At 34.5% G+C, this 25,424-nt stretch overlaps 1 protein-coding gene across 13 annotated transcripts in view; it reads left to right on the top strand.

Moving 5' to 3' along the window:
- Window positions 1-25,424, top strand: part of rdgB (retinal degeneration B) — a 426,224-nt gene that overhangs the window by 112,839 nt on the left and 287,961 nt on the right. Inside the window, exon 1 of one of the 13 annotated variants that reach the window (XM_069830168.1) lies at window positions 10,178-10,305. The exons of the other annotated variants lie outside the window; for them this stretch is intronic. The gene's annotated coding sequence lies outside the window, so the exon portion shown is untranslated. Of the gene's footprint in view, window positions 1-10,177; window positions 10,306-25,424 lie in introns of those variants that run through there. 13 annotated transcript variants of the gene reach the window in all.

The following is a 25,424-nucleotide window of genomic DNA, read 5'->3' as shown; positions in this document are numbered from 1 at the left end:
AGAACGGAAATGAATGCGTTTGTGGAAGTGAACAAACGGTAGAACATTTGTTATTTGATTGCCCACTTTATGGATATAGAAGATACAAGCTGCAATAAACCATTGTACTACATTTTCAGTAGAAATTTTTGTAGCAAAATATTCATTAATTTTATTAACCACATCAATAAAAAATTGTAAGTGTCAATATTGTTCTTGTATTATTTAAAAATTTTAACCTTAAGTAATATGAATTGTCCATCTATGCTATGTTATAAAAGGATGTGTGTAAATTATAAATTTACTTGTGTATGAAATATTTGTTTGTATGATTATGTCTGTATATTCCACTTTGCTCTAGTATGTATCATAATATTTGTTGACTTATGGACGCTATATGTATTATTTCATGTCAAATTCTATGTTATTGCTATTCAATTATGTTTTGTATTTACAGATATCATTTTTTTTTATGTATTTCGTATAATTAAGCGCTTTCTTTATGATTGATGTAGACTTCTCATGTGTTTGTGTTGATAGTTGTAACTGTCGTAAAATTAAGTTTACATTACTCTTATTCATAACATTGACAGAAAAAAATGTTAAAAATGTATTTATATTATATTATCTCAAGTATATAGAAAACTTTAACCCTAATGTACCCATGTAAAATAGGGTTTTTTATGTGGAAAAAAAAAAACTGTAATGTCTAGACTCTAGAGTTCCTTTATAATGAGAGTTGAGACGTTGACCCCAACAACAATTAAAATATGTAATGATTTGATAGCATTGAAAATGGAAAAACAAAACTCTTATGATAAGTAAAACCGTATACCTATATTATATTATATACAAATATTAAACGAATTTGATACATAATTTTATAATGTATTATATTATTTTATAATATAAAAATTATTATTACAGCTAGTTCGTCACTGAGAAATAAGGAAAAGCTGTTAACTTGAATTTATTTGAAGCAAAGCGTTACTGGATTATGCAATAAGGTACCGTAAAGTGGGGTGACTTTGAACACTTAGGTGACTTTGAACAGTAATTTAGCTTCTTTCTAAATTAAATGCTGTACCCAGTTGCGAAAAAACTGTTTAAGTTGTCAATAAATTAGTTCAGTTTTTTTTCGAAATAGGGTACAGCATTTAATTTAGAAGGGCGCTAAATTACTGTTCAAAGTCACCCCACTTTACGGTAGGCGATGTTTGAATCCTGTGTCTCAACTCTATTCTCAATTATTATCTTAGCCTATGCTCGATTACACTAACCTCTAGCGCTTGAAAACAGAACTAAACGCTGGCGCACAGAGAAACAAAACACAGGAAAATTCGCTCAGTGTCCATTCTTTATAATCCCTATTCGCTGGTTTCATTGACTACTACACTTTTATTAACTTACGTCATACTACTTTTGACCGATAAAACGGTACGGAAAGACGTGTTTCAACCAGTCATAGGTGCTTATCCTACAATTTGTATCACCTCCCTACCATTTGTTATTTATCACTTCCCTAGCATTTGTTATTTATCACTTCCCTAGCATTTGTTTTATCGTCTCCCTAGCATTTGTTTCTTGTTTGCCAACATTGTCCTTTTAAAATTAATCATGTTTATTCCGTCATCTTTAATTAAAACTTTTCTGTCATTTATCTTGTTTATATTATTTAGGTTATGTTATAGCTTCTGCTGTATAAGATTATGGATAGTCACGTATCAGAGATTGTTTAATATATATTGATAATTGAAGTGGAATGCAACTGATGTAATAAAAATGAAACTCAATGGTAGTTGACTTAATTTATGTCAACATACATGTCGAACATCAAATAAGACCATAAAGAGAAAACCCCTAGAGAAGGGGGATTCCATCCGGTGCTGTGGATTGAACTTCGGCGTAGCTTAGTGATTAGAGCGCTTGGTATGTAGAACCAAGGACCCGTGTTCTTGAGAAAGCTATTGATTTAATTCCCAATATGCTCAGTCAGTTTAAGAGAGCAGTGTATTATGATAATAAATGATTGAAAGAATTTTAGTTTTGGCCTTTAAATATGCAGAAATTTGATCCGAACAAATGTAACTTTTCGTTCTGCAAGTGAGTTTTAACCTCTTGAGGCCTGATGTACAGTAGTGACAAAAAATCCGGACCCTTGTAGCTGATTTCAGAGTCACAGATTCAAATTTTGCTAGTCACAAAACACACCCATCTTGTATAATTAATTGTAACAATGAAATTTATTGCATTTTTTCGATTCTTGCCGGCTTTTGTTTCCTTCAGTGACTCAAAGTTACAGACGAAAAACCTTTGAGAGTTTTATTTTCATCTGGCATCAATATTACATTTCTACCTCTATTCGGCAAAGATAACTGCGTATTTTTACATTAAATAGCATACCTCTGGCTTCACTATCCATATTGAAATTACCACAGTTTCACACAATACACAGCACAGGATTATTTTGTATCAGCTACAAGGGTCGGTCCGGGTTTCCCCCCCCCCCCCCACTAGTGTACGAAACTTCAACGTGCTCATAATTTGTGCGTACGTTTTGTAAGGAATGTTCTTAAATATGATCATATTACCCCATCCCTGGAAGCAATAGGTTGGCTTAAACTAGATAAGAAAAGAAATTTACATTCACTTCTCCTTCTCTTCGAAATCTTGAACTCTTCTATTCCTTCGTACCTGTCGTCTCGCTTCACTTACCTTTCTTCCCACCACAATCTGAATACACGTTCTCGTCATGAAACAATACTAACAATACCATCCCATCGCACCTCCTCATACTCATCCTCTTTCACAATAGCCCTGCCAAGACTCTGGAATTCGCTACCTGCTAGCATCAGGGACTGTCGAAATAAAATTGAATTCAAACGCAAACTTACTAGGCACTTGGTCAGTAATTGAGACTCGTTCAGACATGGCTTCTTGTAAATAGTTCTCTTAATCTATCACAAAATATCTCAATATATGGTAATTTCATCACTATAGAATTTTGTTATTGTAGGTTTAATTTGTAATTCAGTAAATACAAATTCTTTGTTCTTAACTTCTATGATAAAATGACTAGCTTTCATTAATCAGGTAATCTTGTCGTACTTTAATTTTTATTGTAATTGTAATTGTAAATTTAATATTAATTGTAATTTTATTGTTCATATTATAGTTGTAATCCCCTGGTAGAGGGGCAGAGAAGGCCTGACGGCTTATCTCTACCAGGTTAAATAAATAAATACTACTAGATTATAGTATAGACCTACAGTGTTTCTTTTTTTTTTCTCTCTCTCTCTCTCTCTCTTTTTTGGAATGTCTTAGATATTTTTGAATATTTTGGAAAATTCAATGTGATAGAAGTGGAGAATATTATTTTTGCAAAATTTCTATACCTGAATTATAAATACAATTTAAAATTTTGGGGCCCCAGGGGTCAAAATTATCCCCAAATTTTGATTTTCTATGAAGACTTGATTTGGGAATTTTGGATCCCCAGAATGATTATGTGACCATTTTTTTTTCAATTTTTTTTAATGTAAATTCAGGACTGAAGGGGTTAAAATATCTCAAGGGACTCCTGTGGTTAGTTGCTCTACAGAGCGTTCACCATAAATCCAATGCAGTCTGTGTTCTGAAGAACATATTCGGGCAGTATTTTCCCAGTAATAATGAGTTGAAGATAAGTGGCAGAATAACGGTAGAAAAGTAGTGTCCCGACATCCCGTCATATTATACCTGGGTTCTCCAGAATTTGAACCCCTGTTTCCAGCTTGGAAATCGACCCTTCAGAGTCCGACTGACAATTACTTGAGCTGAATAAGTGAAGACAGAGCTCTCCTCGAACTGTGGACACGTGATTGGTCTGTCTTAAACTATAGCTCACGGGATTCTGAATTGAATAATCGATTGGTGGCATTTCCACGACTGACTCGAGGCAATGAACCTTGGTCACGCAATGCCTCCTCTTCCTTTTATTGCAGATGTCATCTTTCCAACCAAGACGTAGCCAAGCCAGCAAACTAAAGTCAGTTCCGTTAGCTGACAAGGAAGGGTGCACCTTTCTAATGACGATTTTGCTTATTCTATTTGAGACCAAAGTCAGTGTTGTAAACGTATTAGACCTATATATAACCAAAGTTCTTTCCATAAAACATTGCCCTACTGTGAGCGATACTGTTTCAACATTATCCTCCAGTAGTCGCGCGGCGTACATTTGTAATACACTGCTATTTATTACGTCATCACATCTCCGCTTTCAATGCTGATAGAGTGAAATTTTCAGTACCTTCCTGTTACAGTTTAGCCCTGATATCTGGAATGTTTCGATGTAATTGTGACTTTTTTCTGTGTAGTAATATACAGGGCTTTCATCTTAAAACGTTCCAGTCTAAATAACTAATTATTTAAATTGAATTCAATTTAAACAAAAACACGTCAATTTAGATATTGAGGGGGAAGTCCGAAACCAGGCTTAATTGCATTTTAGATTTAACTCCCACCACCAGCCACCCCACGTCGAAATTTCAAATGGCACCCCTATATTTTTATACTTGAATATGAAAGAGCATTCAATTGTTTATACACCTCATTCATTTTTTTCGCATCTTTTGTTTTCTATCGTCGCCTGGCAACCTGTAGTTTTGTTATTATCTCCCTGATCAGTTTCAGCAACATTCTTTCATTCTTCTTCCACTCTTTCCCTCACATCTGTGTATACTATTGAATCGTTTATTATTGAAAGGTCACATTTCTACTGTTTTGTTTTTTTTTTTAATAGGTTATTTTACGACACTTTATCAACATCTCTGATTATTTAGCGTTTGAATGAGATGAAGGTGATAATGCCGGTGAAATGAATCCGGGGTCCAACCCCGAAAGCTATCCAGCATTTGCTCATATTGAGGGAAAATCCCGGAAAAAACCTCAACCAGGTAACTTGCCCCGACCGGGAATCGAACCTGGGCCACCTGGTTTCGCAGCCAGACGCGCTAACCGTTACTCCACAGGTGTGGACCTTTTTTTTTTTTTTTAGATTGAGTTATGAGTGTCACTACAATTATTCTCGCTGCAACGCATCGTTTGGTGACTACAGCTACAAGAATATTATCATGTACGGTGTGATGAATTTTCTGTTTTCTTCACCAAACGATGCGTTGCAACGATGATGATGATGATGATGATAATAATAATAATAAAATATCGAATGTCAAACTATTGGCACTGGAAATATAATCATTCCACTGTGTGTGAGAAATAATGGAGTGCAAGAGAGTTAATGATTTTGTTGCCAAGAACTCAGCATTAGTGGTGGGTAGTTTTTTGCTGTATCTATGACAAGTGGTCAGTTCAGTAAATTGTACATTTCATTTTTGCGTTTAATTTTAATATTCAATATGTAAGATTGCGCTATTGATTAATATAATATTTTTTTTCTTTTATAAATTCTTTGTTTTAATGAATATTGATAATATGGCATAGCATTCTTTAAATACAGTTAATGACGTAACTGTTGCTATGGCAATATAATTGTACCCATACTATAAAATTTAATAACATTTAGAGCCCCTTCTGATGGTGCCACTTTAGAAGCACTGCCGCTTGTGAATAATGAATTTAAAGGAGGGCCTTCACACGTAGCCACAGCCGCAGAATAGTGGCACTGCAGACGCTCCGAGTGGTTGGCTTCACCGCTGGTGGCGGCCACTAAAAGTTGCGCTTCCAGTCACGATATTTAGAATTAAATTATAGGTTTCAGATGGGCCCACAGCCAGGCCACTATTTAGTGGCTCGTGAGTGGCGCTGCTAACAACTGTTGGACCACCAATTCCTTACACCGCCACGGCAGTATACAGCCCATTACGCCATCGTGCCTTGTTTTTTTTTTTTTTTTCTTTCTTAATTTCATTGGTAATTCCTGCTAGAAGCTCTTGAAATGATTTCTTAAACATGCGAAAATAGAGGGGGGCAAAAATGATCCTGATGTAAATCATCAAATAAAGTGTGAAATAATCCTCGAGTCCACACCTGTGGAGTAACGGTCAGCGCGTCTGGCCCCGAAACCAGGCGGCGCCGGGTTCGATTCCCGGTCGAGGCAAGTTACCTGGTTGAGGTTTTTTCCGGGGTTTTTCCTCAACCCAATACGAGCAAATGCTGGATAACTATCGGTGCTGGACCCCGGACTCATTTCATCGGGATTATTACCTTCATTTCATTCAGACGCTAAATAACCAGAAATGTTGATACAGCGTCGTAAAATAACCCAGTAAAATAAAATTAAAAAAATAATCCTCGATTCTGTCTTTCCAAAACCGACTCTTCTTCTATTTTTACATGTTTTATTTCTCTGTATGAGCAAAGTTGGCAAAAGTATTTCGCCTTAGTATATGTCCATGTTCACTGGAAGACTAAAAATTCTCTACAAAAATTGAGTGTATTAAGCAGTGCTTCAAATGCGCGTTCGCAGCGCCAGTAACAAGAGACTAGTGGCGCTGCTAAGTGGCCTCGTCTGAAGGGCCCTTTATGAAATATATATATATATATATATATATATATATATATATCTTCTCGTTGAGATGCATTGCTCTACATTATCTTTTTTTATCTTATTTAACGACGCTGTATTAACTACAAGGTTATTTAGCGTCGATAAGATTGGTGGAAGCGAGATGAAGCCGAGGATTCGCCGTAGATTACCTGACATTTGCCTTACGGTTGGAAGAAACCAACCAGGTAATTACCTCAACCGGGAATCGAACCCGCGTCCGAGCGCAACACCGGATCGCCAGGCAAGCGCCTTAGCCGACTGAGCTACGCCGTTGCCTTGCACTTTCTTAGGAAGGAAACATTTTACGTACCTATTTGTCTTTTTGGAGTGTACGGTCAAAACATAAACATTTGATTAGTTAATTGGCTATAATATATTTACACGCATATTTGTAATTGCTGTTACTGTGCTTGTTTTCCTGATGTCATTTTCATTTTTCATTTATTTTAATGTGCAACGTCATTTAAGTAGTCCAGTGATGTCGAAGCAAGCGCATTTTTCTGACCTTGACGTCGTGCGCGGGCATCAAGCGCTAAGTATGGAAAGAGGAAGGGTTGTGTATATGAATAAGTAGCCTGTTGGATTAAGAAAACAGTGGTGCACAAACTTCAAACGGAACGTGAAATTTTTTGTCGTTATTTTTGTATGGCTTCTTTCTGTTTGATATTATCTATATTGTCTGTAAAACAAAAGTACTAACACTGATTTCTTAATATTGGACTTGTGTTTTAAATCTTAATAACATAATAGAGAGTTAAGAAGGAATATTCACTTAAATTCCATAGTAGTATAATATTATACTGTATTAAGTGGATGAAACACATCATTCATAAAGAAAGTGATATTCCAAAGAAAGAGACTGAGTATGACATGATAAGTTGGAATTTATATTGATGGTATCTTTAGCCTTGCAAAAGTAATCAATAAACTAATCAAAACAGTGTTACAGTACAAAGCAAAGTTACCTAAAGTACTGTATCTGTTTTAAGTGTAACTAATATTACATAACAAAACTCTTATCGCATTATGATTTTAAGGTGATATTTGTGAGCAACTTCCTATCATCAGAATATTAAATTATTTTCTCGAAATCTGCTGAAGCTATAGAGCTGACATTTTTACAACACATAGGCACATATCTTTTGCTTATGATGTAACAGTAGTTGCTTTGTTAATTCATTTCCTTACAAACAATTTCCATGCGAATATTTTCAAAATTTTCAATACACTATCTTCAGTAATACGTATATACGGTATATTAGATTTACGAAAACATTCTGTAAGGCTACTAAATAAATAGGCCTATACCTGAAAATTTCACTTTTCTATACGAAAAGTTGAGAAAATATTTCTTTTGAATAAAAAAATCAAACTCGTGAAAAATGAAGCATTAAAATTAAAACTTACATTCTTATAATGCACTTATACTTCTCAGGCAAATCTAAAAATTAACATGGATACAGTTTTAATAAGTTCTCTTCCCTTTATCCATTGAATCAGTGCTGGCCATCCCTGAATATAGCTCGACCAAGAGGCATATACCACCTCTTTCGTCTGTCTCTATCCTTTCCGCTGTAAAGCGCTCAGGCTCTCCTGGGCTCTAAAGCGCGCTCTTGCTGCTATGGGCATCAATTGACATGCCTGAAGTGACTATAGAATGTTCTTACTTCAGGAGTTCTTCAATGTGGATTATTGAAATAAGCTCTTTAATTTTCTTCAAAATTCCTACACGCCATTTTATTTTCCTGAACCTTCTTTATGCCATAGTTTCCAAGATTCTCATCTACGAGTTAAAGAGTTAATGCGATTTGGAGTATTATTTGAATTTTTCACAGTGATCAGTGTGGTATACGAAGTTTTTGGGTGTCTGTACCGTCCCGTACATATAGAGACATCCAACGTTTCGGAGCTACATTTCGCCTCTGTTGGATCCGATACTAGGAGCTATTCTACAGGATCCAAGGAATAGGATTCCCCTTTCCCTAGCTTCCCTGGTTATAGAGCCGGAATTAGCTCCGAAACTTGGATGTCTCTGCACATAAGACACGGTACAAATACCCAAAAAAAGGCGCTTGACATCGTCGTCTGTGACGATAGTCTTTCGCCTATATAATTAGTTCGAAAGTGAGATAGAATATTGTAATAAGAGTGCAGAATATAGTTTTCTCTCCTCTCCTTTCCTCTCCTCTGCTATCACACTTTCTATTTCCCCTCTCCTCCCCTCCTCCTCTCTACTCATATCCACTCCCCTCCCCAACCCTTTCAGTCCCTACTCCCCTCCATGTACCCTCTCCTTTCCCCTTCCCTTTGCCGCTCCCTTCTTTTCCTTCCTGTCCCTTCCCTTCTCATCTCCCCTCCCCTCTCCACTCATCACCACTGACTATCCTCTCTCTTCCCCTCTTCTTTTCCCCTCTCCTCTTTCTCCTCTCATCACTATTCCCTTCACCTCCCCTCCCCGTTCTTTCCTCTCGCTTCTCTGCATTTTCTCTCCTCCTTTCTCCTCCTCCCCTCCTCTCCTCCTCTCTCTACTCATCCCCTCCCCCACCCCTTTCCGTCTCCACTCCCCTCCATGTACCCTCTGCTCTCCTCTCCCCTCTGCCTCTCCCTTCTTTCCCTTCTTATCCCCTCCCCTCTCCACTCATCACCACCTCTTCTCCTCTCCCTTCTCATCACCACCATGTCCTTCCTTTTCACCTCTCTTCAGCCCTCCTCTTTCCCCTCTCCTCTTCTCTCTCCTCACATCTCCATTCCCTTCACCTTCTCTCCCCGTCCTTTCCTCTCGCCACTCTTCATTTTCTCCTCTCTCCTCTCCTCTCCTCTCCATTCTTCTTCCCTCCCCCTTTTCTTCCCCTCCTCTTTCCTCTCTTCTTCTCTCCCCTCACCTCCCCTGCCCGTCCATTCCTCCCTCCTCTCTGAATTCTCTCCCCTCTCATCTCTCCTCTCCCAGTCCCCTCTCCTGTCTGTTATATCCCTGTCCTGTCCTCTCCTTCCACTCTTCTGTACTCTTCACTTTTCTCAATGAACCTCTTTCTTCTTTCACGTTCTATTTTCAGTCTCTTTTCTTTCCATTTAGCCTCTTCTCTTCTTTTGTGTGTGTGTGTGTATATGTATATATATATATATATATATATATATATATATATATATATATATGTTTTCCTTTCTTTCTCTTCCCCTCTCTCTTTCTTTATTGTTACGCCTCTCCTCTCTTCTTTTCTTCCCATTATCACCTTCAATCTCTATCATTTTCTTATTTTCTCCCTTTTTCTTCTCCTTCTGCCTTCTGATTTTCCTCCTACTTCTCCTCTCTTCTCACTCTCATCGTCCCTACTTTCTCTACTCTTTTCCTTGCTATCATCTCTTGTATTCTCCCCGTCTTAAGAATGGTTTTAAATTGACTTACAATGGCGGTGGGTGTCGGGAACGTCTTTATTATGCATGAAGTATTATTTGTCGTGGACCGCTTCCTTCCCGATCCCCGGAGCCGCCCGGATGAACCGGGATGCAGCATGATCCGGGCAGCTGCACCGCCTCTCTCCGACGAGTTACCTTTGACATTTACCAAGTTCGCAGTCCCGGGTGCGCGGCGAGGGGGGGGACGGCAGGACCTGCGCGCATAATGCCCAGCCTTTCAAAATCCTCCTTATTCAACTCTTTTTCTCGATTACAGCCCCTTCAAACACTCGCGCTGCTTGTCAGTAGGTGATCGTGACAGTTCAAGTTGTGTGGTGATGTGCGTCGCTATGGCAATGTGGATCGCATAGAAACAAAAGCATCTGGTGCGTAAAACGATAATTTGTGTCCATCTGTTTTTTTTTTTGTATCATTTTTATAGGCCTACTATTAGATCTTATGAATGTGTATCTGTAGTCTTGTTGTTTTTCGATTCATTTGCTATCATCTTTTTTTTTCCCCCTTATGGTGTACGCTTCTTCCTCAGCTAATAGATGAATCTTTCAGATTCATGTGTCTATCTCCCCAGAAATAATTATCGTATCGTACAGTATTTTAGATTGCTTAACTATTACATAGAATATAACAACATATTGCACTTTTATATACATGTAATCTCTGTTAAATCTATCAATATTTATATTACACTGTTTCCTCACCTTATTTTAATGCTATGTGAACTTACAAATGCATGTCATTAACTCCTTATTGTTGTTAGATTGATTTTATTGCATCTAATTTTGCTTCTGGTATATTTTTTTGCTTGAGAGAATAAATTCCTTATATTTTCCAAAAAACTTCATATTGACAACCCTATTCTTATAACATTATTGTAGCATACACTATATCATATTGATCAACTAACATGTTGACGAATCACATACCCTATTCCGTTATTATTAGTAATATAATCACAAGTGAAAACACTAAAATTAAACTTAGTTATGTAATTATAAATTTGAGAGTCCTGTTTCTCGTGGGTTTGGCTTAAAAATGCGTAATTTATAATAATTTATCTTTAATTACACTTCAAATTATATATCAGAAAATATGTCGTGTGTAATGTTGCTATACCTTTTCTAGTTGCAATTCAGAAAGCTTCAATTGTATTTCAGATAATCAAGTGAATTGCAAATGTCACAGGTAATTTAGATTGTGCAACTGAAATTCAGGAAAAATCAGTTATATTAAAAAAGAAAAGTCAATTGTAATTTAGAAAGAGTCAAAAGTAATACATAAAAGTTCATTAATTGTAATAATTTATATTAATTCATTCAGATTGTGCAGTGAAATTGAAAAGCTCAAAAGATCATTTGTTTGGTAGTCATGACAACAGGCTGTTTTGTTTATGTTATTACGTACTATTATATTGTGAACGCGAAAAATTTTAATAGGTATGGAATTTACAGATGATTCTTTCTGAATTATAACGGATTGTTTTTTGAATTGCATCTGACTTTTTTCTGAATTTCAGTTGTCTAACGTGAAATACAAAATTTATTGATATTTTCTTAATTACAGCTGGAAACGTTGTAGTGCTTTCACATTGCTAGCTAGTTTATAAAAGTTTTAGACTCACTAAAATCAAATACGTTACGTAATATAAAATATAAGAAATGTATTGTTATGGAATTCATTTGTTTTGTTTCCCCATTTGCTACAGACGACAGATAAAAGTGAAATTATGGAAAAACGTCGTGGTTCCACATTATAAAGCTCCGTACGTAAAGAATCTTAATCTTGCAGAAGTTAACTGTTGTGTTTAAATGGTTGACATTGCTTCACAAAGGGTGTCAGTAGTGTATTATATACGTAAACATACCAAGCATATCATTGTCAAATGAGGTTACACGGCTCCGTTCCACGAAGTACGTACATACACTGTCGAACTGCATCAAAACTATTAATCGATTGGGGTGTGTCAATATTCTGTACAATCTCCGCTTTTATCGAGCAATTTCTGAACGCATTTTTGTATTCAATGATGTAGCATAATGGAAAAATGTAATTCTAGTGGTAATAATAATCATAACAATAATAATAATAATAATAATAATAATAATAATAATAATAATACTTTACTCCTACATTATCCTCCACACTCTAACTGCATTAGTGTCTTGGCTTTTCTTTAGGAAAAAACGACAAACGATTTCAGAAAATTCTTAAAAGCTTAATAATTATTGTTGCTGTTTACAACAGCTTTGTTTTGATGGCAGGAATAGTGTAGTAAAATGTATTTCATTATAAATTAATAAATTTGCAACATGGTGATAAGATAAGTTAAGTGTTTATGAGGAATGTCAAATATGTGTTATAAAATTCCGATAGACGCATTTACAAATGGTGCCATTTTGTTCGCAACCTTGAAGATAATATTTTTGTTTGGTTTGTCGGAACTAGCTCAGAATTTAATGTGAAAATTATATTTTAGCATCGTAAACTTTTAGATGCAATTTTTTTTTTAAATATTATAACTTGAATTTTATTATTTTTCATTACACACTTCCTTCAAACTTGTGAAGTCAGTTGACAAGTCGCGTTTGTATACAGATCTTCGTTAGAAATCCTAGTAAATTTATATATTTTTTTCTATGCCTCCAGAATACATGCCGGGGTAAAAATAATTAACCCTGAAAAATTAACCGAAATATGATTAAATTACATTCCTATTTCATTTCAGTTATTTTCCTTTGTTTTTATAATTTATTGTATAACTAGCCGTACCCGTGCGGACATTTGACAGGGAACATTCGTGTTTGATAGAAGGATAAATAGTTTATTATGTTACTTAATTTAAATTGTATTAAAGAAATTAAAATGCGATAATTTTGATCTAGATACCACTCATTTGGTCATAAAAATTATTTTAGGAAATACAGGAAACGAATGCCTATCAAGTTTTCTGTGCATAAAAAGCTATTTTAATCTTACCTGCCCTCGATTTACTCAGAAGTTACTGTAATAACATTATAGCATTATGTCCATCTAGAGGAACTACACTTTCCAATGGTGAATTAATAATTAATTATACAAATCGGTTAATTTAGCTTCCGATATTACTTCATACAAACACAAAAAATATTCTCTGTAGGCTATGTTTCATAGCTTTCGATTGTTGTTGTCCAAGGCCCATTTAGACGAAGTCATTTGTTTTTTATTTCATTACACCGCCTTAGATGGCGTTGTTATTGTAATTTTGAAACTAATTTATCTCATTAAATATCAGTCCTATCAAAATTGTGCATGGAATAAAACTTATCGGAAATTACTTTTAAAGAAACTTTTGTTATGTAATATTTTTCATGAAAATTAATAATAAGGGAGATATTTCGATTTATTTAATTCAAGCCCTTTTAAATAAAATATTTTGAATGCCATATAGCCTAAATTCTAAGTTACAGCGAACTTAATTTATATTCCAATTTTCATATGAATCGATTCAGCCATTATCACGTGAAAAGGTAACAAACATCCAGACAGACAGACAGACAGACAGACAGACATACAAACAAAAATGTCAAAAAAGCGATTTTCGGTTTCAGGGCGGTTAATTATATATGTTAGGACCAATTATTTTTGGAAAATCGAAAATTACCAGAAAAATTTCGGTTACAGATTTATTATTAGTATAGATACTTAATTAAAATATATTTGTAATTATTATCGCAATGTCGATATATTAAAAATCATACAAATAAAAGATGAGACATCAACTAAAAATAACAAAAGAACAACAATATCCATAAGAAATGAAGCATTACTTTCAAATTTTTGTGTAACAAATTACCATTGCATGAACAAATTAAATAGTATTGATTAGAATCGAATAAAATATATTAAAAAATAACTTTGATCTGTCATTGATTAGGCCATGCAAAGCCTAGAAAAACATGTTGAATCACAGTCTAGTATATATAGTCACGAAGCTCAATACGTAGTAAATATACATCCATAGATAGTTGCTAACCACTAGGATCGCTACTATCGCCTCATTACAGACAATGCGAAATAGTACCTGCACAGTCTATTTTTCCTAGCACCATCATAAACTCAAGCTTCGTGTCTGTATATACTAGATTGTGGTATAATTTTAAAGCAACGATGGAGTATAAAATACATTCTTTTGTTTCTTTACCAAAGTCTCTGTAAAAAGATAAAAATTTACTGGGATTTCTAATGAATCCAGAGAGTCGATAAAATTATGTTTTTGATTTCTGACTGTTTTACTGTTTTGAAATAAAAGAAGCACCTTCTGAATTCCGGGGTTTTATAATCTTAACTAGTGGCTTGTGCAGCAAATGCTGCAAACTAAGTTCATTAGACGTTCAAAGAAACATTTTTCAGATATATTTTCAGTGAAGAATACCGAACATTCTGAAAGTAATTTGCTCCCATAATAATGAAACATACTCCCTCTGAATGGTTTTTTATGCCAAATACTTTTTCTTGAACCTATACACCTTAAGCAAAAATGCAATTAACAATGTCAGGACGATCAGTCGGTTTTTCATGTGGGAATAAAGCAGTAGCTATTTCAGGTCATTGTGGATTGTAGGCGAAAGTTAAAAATAAAAAAAAAATGCCAGGTTTGCTATGCATCTTGGAATACCTACTGCATGTTTCGTAACTACATTGAAATGTAGAGGGTAAAATCATTTTATCCTGCTAAGAAATCTTGCTGAAATGATCGGGAGATTACAGAATCATGTAGACCTCTTATTTTATCAGTAAGTAATACCTTTTGGTCTTTCCTTAGGAACTGTAATTTTTGCGCTCTCTCGAGCCAATACTGAAGAGAATGGCGCATATAAATGTCTACACCACACCGCCATTAAATATATGCAAGAGACCCAACCCCACTTAATTAATAACTATGAAAATACTTGATTTTTAATAACAATATTATTATCTTACGTAAGTTTTATAGTTTTTAGTAACATATACTATATAGCCGCCACTCTGTAAGTTATAGAAATCAAGATCTAATTTCAGATATTCTGTACATCTACTTATATAACCCCAAAACGTTTCACTTTCATATCATAAATATAGCATTATTAATATGTATAATTAATGAAAAAAGTTAGAGCATGGCATTAACTATAATAATATTTCATTTCTAATGGTAATAATGTCATCAAACCACTTCAAATTTGTAGATTTCAATATCCAATACACAGCTGTACTCAGAAAATTACACACCACAGAATCAAACCTGTAAATTATTTTTATCAAGTCTTAAAGTTTTTAATAAGCAATTTAATTTGAGCTCTAAATATGTCAGCATTCTTGCAGATCATGGCCTTCGTGTAATATTGTTTACTGTAGTGTGTCTTTTGTTTTATTCTGAAATGCAATTAGTGACGACATATGGATTTTAGAAAATAGGAAAATTATGTTGAAAAATTGACATTTCACTGAAAACTACTATTTTTCTGAAAAACTTTGAGTTCTAAGCTTCAGAATGAGGGGCCATTTAATAAAATCCGCTCAGCCGTTTTCCCGTAATTTCCATTACCAGTTCAAATTATATTTATACTAGCCGTACCCGTGCGCTCCGCTGCACCCGTTAGAAATAAATATAAAGTAATTACATAATTAAAATAGGACGTTTGATCCAGGGAACATTCGTGTTTGATAGAAGGATAAATCGTTTAATATGTTACTTAATTTAAATTGCATCCAAATAATTAAAATGCGATCATTTTGGTCCAGAGAGCAATCATTTGGTGTAATGACAATTCCTTTAACATGTTTCTTAATTTTTATTACATGCAACCATAGTTTAATGAAGATTGACATCATTTAGATGTAATGTGTATACTTTATTTTACTTGCTATATGTTTCCATTGAATTATCGTAATAACTTAATTTTGACCCTTGTTTTCTACGTATTCAGTAAATGGCGCTTGACCCACTATGGTTCTAAACCCTTCAAATAACTTAAATTATATTATATAATATTACATATTATATTATATTATATTATATTATATTATATTATATTATATTATATTATATTATACTATACTATACTATATTATATTATATTATATTATATTATATTATATTATATTATATTATATTATATTATATTATATTATATTATATTATATTATATTATATTATATTATATCAGAAGTTACTGTAATAACATTATAACATTATGTCCATCTAGAGAAACTACACCTTCCAATGGTGAAATAATAATTAATTATACAAATCGGTTAATTTAGCTTCCGGTATTACTTCATAGAAACACAGGAACATTCTCTGTAGGCTATATTTCATAGCTTTCGATTGTTGCTGTCCAAGGCCCCTTATAGACGAAGTCATTTGTTATTTCATTGCACCGTCTTAGATGGCAGTTATTTTAATTTTAAAACTCATTTATCTCATTAAATATCAGACCTATCAAAATTTTGTAAAGAATAAAACTTATCGGAAATCATTTTTAAAGAAACTTTTGTTATGTAACATTTTTCACAAACATCAATAATAAGCGAGATATTTCGATTTATTTAATTCAGGCCCCATTAGAACCCCCCTTTTAAATAAAGTATTTTGAATGCCATATAGCCTATAATCTAAGTTAGAACGAACTTAATTTATATTCCAAATTTCATCGAAATCCGTTCAGCCATTATCGCGTGAAAAGGTAACAAACAGACAGACATACAAACAAAAATTTCAAAAAAGCGATTTTCGGTTTCAGGGTGGTTAATTATATATGTTAGGACCAATTATTTTTGGAAAATCGAAAATTACCAGAAAAATTTCGGCTACAGATTTATTATTAGTATATATATATATATATATATATATATATATATATCACATCACATTAATTGTACATGTTTATTGTATTCAGGACCCTTGTGGTCACTCAAAATTCTTTGAGCTGATGTCAGTAATTTAGAATATATATATATATATATATATATATATATATATATATATATATATATATATGTGTGTGTGTGTGTGTGTGTGTGTGTGTGTGTGTGTGTGTGTGTGTGTGTGTTTGGTAATGATAATGAATTATTTATTTTGTCGTAACCTTAAGAAATTATGAAAGAGTGATGGAACGGAGAAAAATTCTCTCCGGCGCCGGGATATGAACCCGGGTTTTCAGCTCTACGTGCTGATGCTTTATCCACTAAGCCACGCCGGATACAACCCCGACGCCGGTCAGAATCGACTCAGATTAAGCTCCATCTCTTGGGTTCCCTCTAGTGGCCGCCCTCTGCACTACGTCATAGATGTCTATGAACGCAGGACCGGAGTCCATACATGTGTTGAGGTGCACTCGAATGAGTGACTGGTTGGCCGGGATCCGACGGTATAGGCGCCGTCTTAAATCACAAAGTGATTTATTACGCATATCATATATATTTTGATGTACCGAAGTACATATGATATTTCCATGCAGATATTCTGCGTCATCATATGATGAAAGAGTGATGGAACGGAGAAAAATTCCGGCGCCGGAGAGAATTTTTCTCCGTTCCATCACTCTTTCATCATATGGTGACGCAGAATATCTGCATGGAAATATCATATGTAGTATTAGTATTAGTATTTAGTATTTATTTATTTAACCTGGTAGAGATAAGGCCGTCAGGCCTTCTCTGCCCCTCTACCAGGAAATTCCAACTACAATATCAACAATAAAATTACAATTAGTATTAAATTTACAATTACAATTACAAATAATATTACAATTAGTATTAAATTTACAATTACAATAAAATCAAAGTACGAAAAGATTACCTGAATAATTAAAGCTAGATAATTTATCATAGAGAAACAAAGAATATTTTATATTTACTGAATTACAAATTAAATCTAGAATAACAAAATTGTATAGTGATGAAATTACTGAATATTGAAATATTTTGTGATAGATTAAAGAAACTATTTACAAGTAATCAATTACTGACCAAGTGCCTAGTAGTTTTCGTTTGAATTCAATTTTATTTTATGTACTTCGGTACATCAAAATATATATTAAGAAATTATTCTCAATATCAAGGCCGCAACAATAGGTAATATTGACCACTGCCTCCTTGAATGTTAGTGTCGTTAGGATGAATGTAAATCCCATGTGTGTCTTAATGAGCCTCTGTGCACACAGAGACAAATTCTCCTTTCTGCACTGCTCATCCTAACAGTTGTGGAATCAAAAAGCTATTGCTTTCAGATAGTTCGCGTCTTCCTGTGATTGACTGTAAAATGACCGTAATGTAAATCTGATAGCTCACTTTCTCTGTTCCTGTTGAAATCTGGCAATCTCTTTGAACGCTCCATATTCTTGTACAAGGACATCATTTTATTTTTACTTCAATTTTTATTGTACCTGAGTTTTTTAATGTACTTCACTCCCACCCTTTCTACTAATGAAGTTCAATCGTCCTCCACATAGATCCAAGACCGCATATACAGTCATAGTAGCCTTACGGTCATAGTAAACAGTACGTTCCAAAAATATGTTCGCGTTTTCCAGTTACGAAAGAGCTTTCAATATTGAATCATTTTCGCACAGGTACTTTCGTCCATTTGCCTACGTCGTATCTCAGTTTCCCCCACCAGCTTTTATTCGCCAGCTAGTGGCTGGGCTGTCTTACCTCTTTTTTGAGAACATTAATTTCTGTTAGGAGTTTGACGTCTACGTAATATTATACAACTGTTTAAAATAACTTAAATAAAAGGGCCTCATTAAGTAATTAATTGTCACGTGATTTCCCTCCTTTCTATGACCCTATGACATAATAACTTGAACGGACAGTAGATAGTATGTCTCAGTAATTTTATCTTTTCGGATCGGGCAGAAGTGAAGATTGAATTTACAGTACGTAAGGTACTCTTTTATAGAGTAGGTACAGAATTATTACAACATGAGTTACTAGTACGAAGAACGAAACTGGCAATTGGAATTAGGTACAGACGTCTATAGTGCGATAATATGCACATTAGAACTGAAGTCTGTATCGAAATGAACGGCCACCATTTTCAAAAATGTGTTTAAATATCCATATTATGATTATTTTTCAATTTAACTTAATTCTCTATATTGTACGCTAATGTGCTGTAGACAGTATAATTAATATACACTGCATAATGAATACGTCTACACGGACAGCTCAGTTCGTCAGTAAAAAGACTTATTGTTAATACTGTACTGTATTTTGATTAAACAAAAACCTAATGAAAATGATCAAACTCAAAAACTCAATATTTCCTAGTTTACGTAAATGGATGAACTACTTTTCTTCCCTCCTATACCTAGTGAAGTGATTTGTTTGTATATTACGACAGTCGTGGAAGGGCTTAACAAACGGCGTTGATCCAGAGGTATAGGCAAGTTAATATTTAAAATGTTAGTAAAAATAAAATGATGTCCCTATACAACTACGAATTAGTGCGTGTTCTGTTTTTTATCTGACAAAATTGAGAAAATTGTAAATGTTTGTTTTATTCTTCTCTGGATATGTTGATCATAAAAAGTTTAAACATGCTATACAGTGTCGTTTTGTGTACTACTACCCTTGGAATTTAATTTTTCTGGGAAGTTCCTTTTTTCTGAAGAATGACAGTGCATTAATACAATCTGTGCGCCAAATTACTTTGAAAGTATCATAGCCGTAAAGAGTGCAATGACAGTATTAATGTAGGATGGAACACATTATTCAATTTACCATTTCTGGACGATGTGGAACGCACATCCGTATCTCCGGGGGAATTGAAGGCAGTAATAGACGAAGTACGCTACAATGTAGAAAAAGGCTCATGAACCAAAAAAATTTAGTATCGGTAGCTCATGGCTAGAGTTGGGATTGTAGCTGCTAAGAAATTGGAAGTATTCAGAAATAAAGTCACTAAATATAATATAATATACTTACTTACTGGCTTTTTAGGAACTCTGAGGTTCATCGCCGCCCTCACATAAGCCCGCCATCGGTCCCTATCCTGAGCAAGACCAATCCATTCTCTATCATCATATCCCATCTCCCTCAAATCCATTTTAATATTATCTTCCCATCTACGTCTCGGCCTCCCCAAAGGTCTTTTTCCCTCCGGCCTCCCAACTTACACTCTACATGCATTTCTGAATTCGCCCATACGTGCTACATGCCCTGCCCATCTCAAACGTCTGGATTTAATGTTCCTAATTATGTCACGTGAAGAATACAATGCGTGCAGTTCTGCGTTGTGTAACTTTCTCCATTCTCCTGTAACTTCATCCCTCTTAGCCCCAAATATTTTCCTAAGCACCTTATTCTCAAACACCTTTAACCTATGTTCCTCTCTCAAAGTGAGAGTCAAGTTTTACAACCATAAAGAACAACCGGTAATATAACTGTTTTATAAATTCTAACTTTCAGATTTTTTGACAGCAGACTGGATGACAAAAGCTTCTCAACCGAATAATAACGGACATTTCCCATATTTATTCTGTGTTTAATTTCCTCTCGAGTGTAATTTATATTTGTTACTGTTGCTCCAAGATATTTTAATTTTTCCACCTCTTCGAAGGATAAATCTCCAATTTTTATATTTCCATTTCTTACAATATTCTGGTCACGAGACATAATCATATACTTAATCTTTTCGGGATTTACTTCCAATCCTATCCCTTTACTTGCTTCAAGTAGAATTTCCGCGTTTTCCCTAATCGTTTGTGGATTTTCTCCTAATATATTCACGTCATCCGCATAGACAAGCAGCTGATGTAACCCGTTCAATTCCAAACCCTCTCTGTTATCCTGAACTTTCCTAATGGCTTATTCTAGAGCGAAGTTAAAAAGTAAAGGTGATAGTGCATCTCCCTGCTTTAGCCTACAGTGAATTGGAACAGCATCATATAGAAACTGACCTATACGGACTCTGCTGTACGTTTCACTAAGACAGATTTTAATTAATGTAACTAGTTACTTCGGTATACCAAATTCAATAAGAATATTATATAAAACAAATTATTATTTTTAAACAAAAACCTAATGAAAATTATCAAACTCAAAATCCCGATATTGCCTAGTTTACGTAAATGGATGAACTACTTTTCTTCCCTCCTATACCTAGTAAAGTGATTTGTTTGTATATTACGCCAGTATCATCGAACTCCAGTAGTGGAACGGGGTAGCAAACAGTGTTTCCGGTTCTCAACCGTTGATCCGAAGGTACAGCCAGGTTAATATTAGAAATATTAGTAAAAATAAAATAATGTCCCTGTATAAAGCTGTTTATTGTCTGTAATATGTGTAATATGACTTTCAATAACACACAATCGTATACTTCGTTTAGTGTACAAAACGTATTGATGGGATAACCGTCTATGTTGCCCGTCAGATAGTAAATTTATGAGCGGAATTACGATGTAACATTTTTGTTCCTCCTGCACAGTTAGCAGATTATAACATAGACCGTTATTCGACCCAACGCTTCAATTGCTCGTAGACCTATGTGATAATTAAGGAGTGGATTCCTATGTAATTAAATATTCTTTTTGCATGTGATAAAACACAATTAGCAAAGTTAAAAATTCCGAACATGAAGTTTCAAGTTTAAAACCCGAATTTTATTTGACATAAAAACACATATTTTCACAAAAAAATTATGTAAATACATATTTTCAGGAAATGTATTATAAACACATAAACCTTGGAGTTTTTTACTTAAATAATTTTTTACATGAACTTAAAAATATTTTAAAACTAAATCAATTGTATCACTCAGAAGTACGTTATCTTTTTAAGAATTCTTGGTTGCTTCGTGTTTGTAAGCGCTGTGTGGTGTATCCGTGATCCATTTTTGTAACAGTATCGCCTCAAGTTCTGAGAACTGCTAGGCAGCATATCAATGTTATTATTAGACAATAAATTAACATGGACAAGGAGGAGAGATCTTGCAACACATAATTAGGAATGTTTGTTGTTGCTGAAGATGATTTTATTCCACGCTTTGTTTGTGAAACACAACAGATAAGAGCTCGGGTATGAACGTTATTTAATTTAAACAAATCTCTCGCCTCTCGCTCATGTCTATCAAGTAAGGCAATATATCTTGTTGTGATTCCCTGTTATCGGGCTTCCTTCATGATATACTGAAAGATGGTTGCTTAAAAACGATTTGCCTTTCCTATTAGCAAATCTAAGTTTTTTGTGTGACTCCATAAAAAAACTCGAAACATCCAAAAACCTGTTGTCTGAAACAGGGAGGTGCATGCCGTGAATATTAAACTAGACTCGCTACCAGGTTCAGAAGTACAAGTACTAAGGGACAAATTCCAGAATGTGTTTGGGAAAAACAGGGGATATAAAAGGATGTGTAAAGTTGCTGAAGTATTGGAGGGTGTGCCTGTAGGTGAAATTGACGGTGTATGTGTTTGGGACATTCCTCTCTTTAAATATGGACGTCTGACGTCCTGTGATGTGGACAGATCGTTTTCACAGTATAAGTCGTTGTTCGGATATAATCGGCATGCATTTGTGATGGAGAATTTGGAGATGAGCTTTGTTGTTCACTGCAATTCTCGGCCAACTACTAGCACTCAAGTGTGGTTGGTGAGTACCTAGTAACATTTTTTTTTTTCAAGCTAAGTAAGGTATTTTTGTCATATTTAAAAATATACATATATTTTTTTTATTTTTGGCAAATATTTTTGTACTTTTTAGCACATAAAAAATAAATATATTTATATTTTTGGCACATAAAAATCCACTCCCAAGTGATAATACAGGGACATTACTTTATTTTTACTCGCATTTTTATTGTACCTGCGTTTCTGAATGTACTTGACTCCCACCCCTTTTACTAATGTTCTTGCTCCCGTCAGCCACACAGACTTACGGCCGCTGTTGCATTCGAAGTCTGCTAGCAGTGAAGTAAACACTACAGAGTATAGTGTGTTTCAGAAATATGGCTGCGTTTTCTATGGAAGGAAGAGCCTATTTTATTGAAGCTTAATTCCAGGGGCAGGTATTTATGGAGATTAATTTTATCATTTGTGTTTTTTAATATTGGTGTCGGCGGAGATTGTTGGAGATCGATTTCTACTCTTGCTGGATATTAATGGAAATTTTGGAAAATACAATTATTTTGGAACTGGAGTATTAACTCAGTATAAATATTACTTTCCAAATAATTAACATTAAAGGTTCACTGGATTCTGGTAAAGGTGCGATATGGCCAATAGACAATATCTGTTGAATTGAGACTGTATTTAACACACATTCATTAAAAAAAAAAAAAAAAAAAAAAAAAAAAAAAAAAAAAAAACTTGCAGCCCTCAAATTAATACTTTCAAATTATTAGTGAAATGTTGAATTCTCCGTCTTTTGAGTTCACTAATGTAATTAGAACACCTGAAATACCATGTAATGTAGCCTACTTGAATGTGCAACAAATTCAAATGAAAAAAAAAAAGTCCGAAAAGGAACTCAGAATATGAAATTCGCTATAAAACGACGCAATAGTAATAATTCGCGAATGTGTTCATATTTCGCTATTAGAACTCTATTTCGCGATTTGTCGTGATTGTTTTATCCGGATATTATTAATCAGAATCACTTAATTCGTAAAGATTAGTAAAAATGTATTGCATATCTATTATGTAGTCATTTTCGCGATCTCCGTAAATACACGGCCCTGCTTATTTCGCACAGGTACGGTGTGTAGCATGACTGAATAACTTTATCTGAGCAGAAGTGAAGATTAGAGTTACCGAAAGTACAAGCGCCTGAAGAGTTGAGTTTGTGAAACAAATGTTACTACTCTACTATATTTTGATAAAATACCGTAAAAGTAATAATCAAACTGAAAATCCTAATATCGTATTTCCCAGTAACATAAATGGATACACTACTTTTCTCTCCTCCTATAGCTAGTAAAATGATTTGTTTACATATTGCACTAGTAACACCAAACTCCTGTAATGGAAGGGGGTAACAGTGTTTCGGAGTATAGCCAGGTTAATGTTAAAAATGTTGGTAAAAATAAAGTGATGTCCCTGTATTAATAGCTGTAATGGTACATAGACTTGTACAAAAACTGAGGAAAGCAACGACGAGATTTTCGTTTTGAGCTATGGAATCCAATATGAAGTATCGCACGATTCACTTTGCACGTTTGTCAAGTCACTTCTGCAAAAATAATTGCGAACGTTGTTTGACAGAATAAATATTTACCGGTATAAAACTGCTGGTGAACTTCTTGGACGGCTGAGGAAGTGCCTACGTAAACCTATATATCACCCCGCGCGTATTTTACTGGCGTTTGTAAACAATCCTGGATGAGTTGGGCTCTGCAACCCGAGTTTGACTTTATGTATGCACACTGCCTGCCTCAAGCAGCCAGACACGTCACGCGAGGCGGAATGGGCCATGTTCTGGTCGTAATGGTAGTTATCTGTTTTCACGACTCTTCTAAACTACAGATGTTATTCTCAGATCATCTTTATGCTCCGAACGTTATGGTTCCTACCAACAAATCCTGCGAATCCGGGTTTGATTCCTTGCAGGGAAGTTCAGATTCAAGTTTATGAATGTCCATTGTCTTGTCTTGCTTTACTTTACGACGCTTTGTCAACTGCGATGATTATCTAACGTCTGAGCGAAATGAAGGTGATAATGCTAGCGAAATGAGTCCAGGGTTCATCGCCGGAAGGACTAAGGACAGAAACAGAGGAGGAAAATATATACTAGTGGCTTGTGCAGCAAATGCTGCAAACTAATTATTATCAGACGTTCAAATAAACATTTTTCAGATTTATTTTCAATGAAGAATACCAGACATTCTGAAAGTTATTTGCTTCCATAACAATGAAAGATACTCTCTCTCTCTCTCTCTCTCTCTCTCTCTCTCTCGAGCCAATACTGAAGAGAACCACGCATATAAATATCTACATCACACCGCCATTAAATATATGAAAAAGACCCAAGCCCACTGGGTTAATAACTATAAAAAAATTTGATTTTTAATAATATTATTATCTTACCTAAGTTTTATAGCTTTCAGTAACATATACTATATAGCCGCCACTCAGTAAAATATAGAAATGAAGATATAATTTAAGTTATTCTCTACATCTACTTATATATCCCCAAAACGTTTCACTTTCATATCATCAATATAGCATTAATATGTATAATTAATTAAAAATAGTCACATTATGGCATTAACTACAATAATATTTCATTTCTAATGGTAATAATGTCATCAAAGCACCTCAAGTTTTGTAGTTTTTAATATCCAACACACAGCTGTACCCAGAAAATTACACACCACAGAATCGAACCTGTAAATTATTTTTAGTAATTTAAGTTTTAATAACCAATTTAATTTGAGCTCTAAATATGTCAGCATTCTTGCAGATCATGGCCTTTGTGTAATATTGTTTACTGTAGTATGTGTTTTGTTTTATTCTGAAATGCAACACGGCCG

This window comes from Periplaneta americana, chromosome 7 (assembly GCF_040183065.1).
Source record: "Periplaneta americana isolate PAMFEO1 chromosome 7, P.americana_PAMFEO1_priV1, whole genome shotgun sequence".
NCBI lineage: Eukaryota > Metazoa > Arthropoda > Insecta > Blattodea > Blattidae > Periplaneta > Periplaneta americana.
The sequence above is the reverse complement of the archived record's forward strand: the minus strand, read 5'-3'. Positions and strand labels throughout refer to the sequence as shown.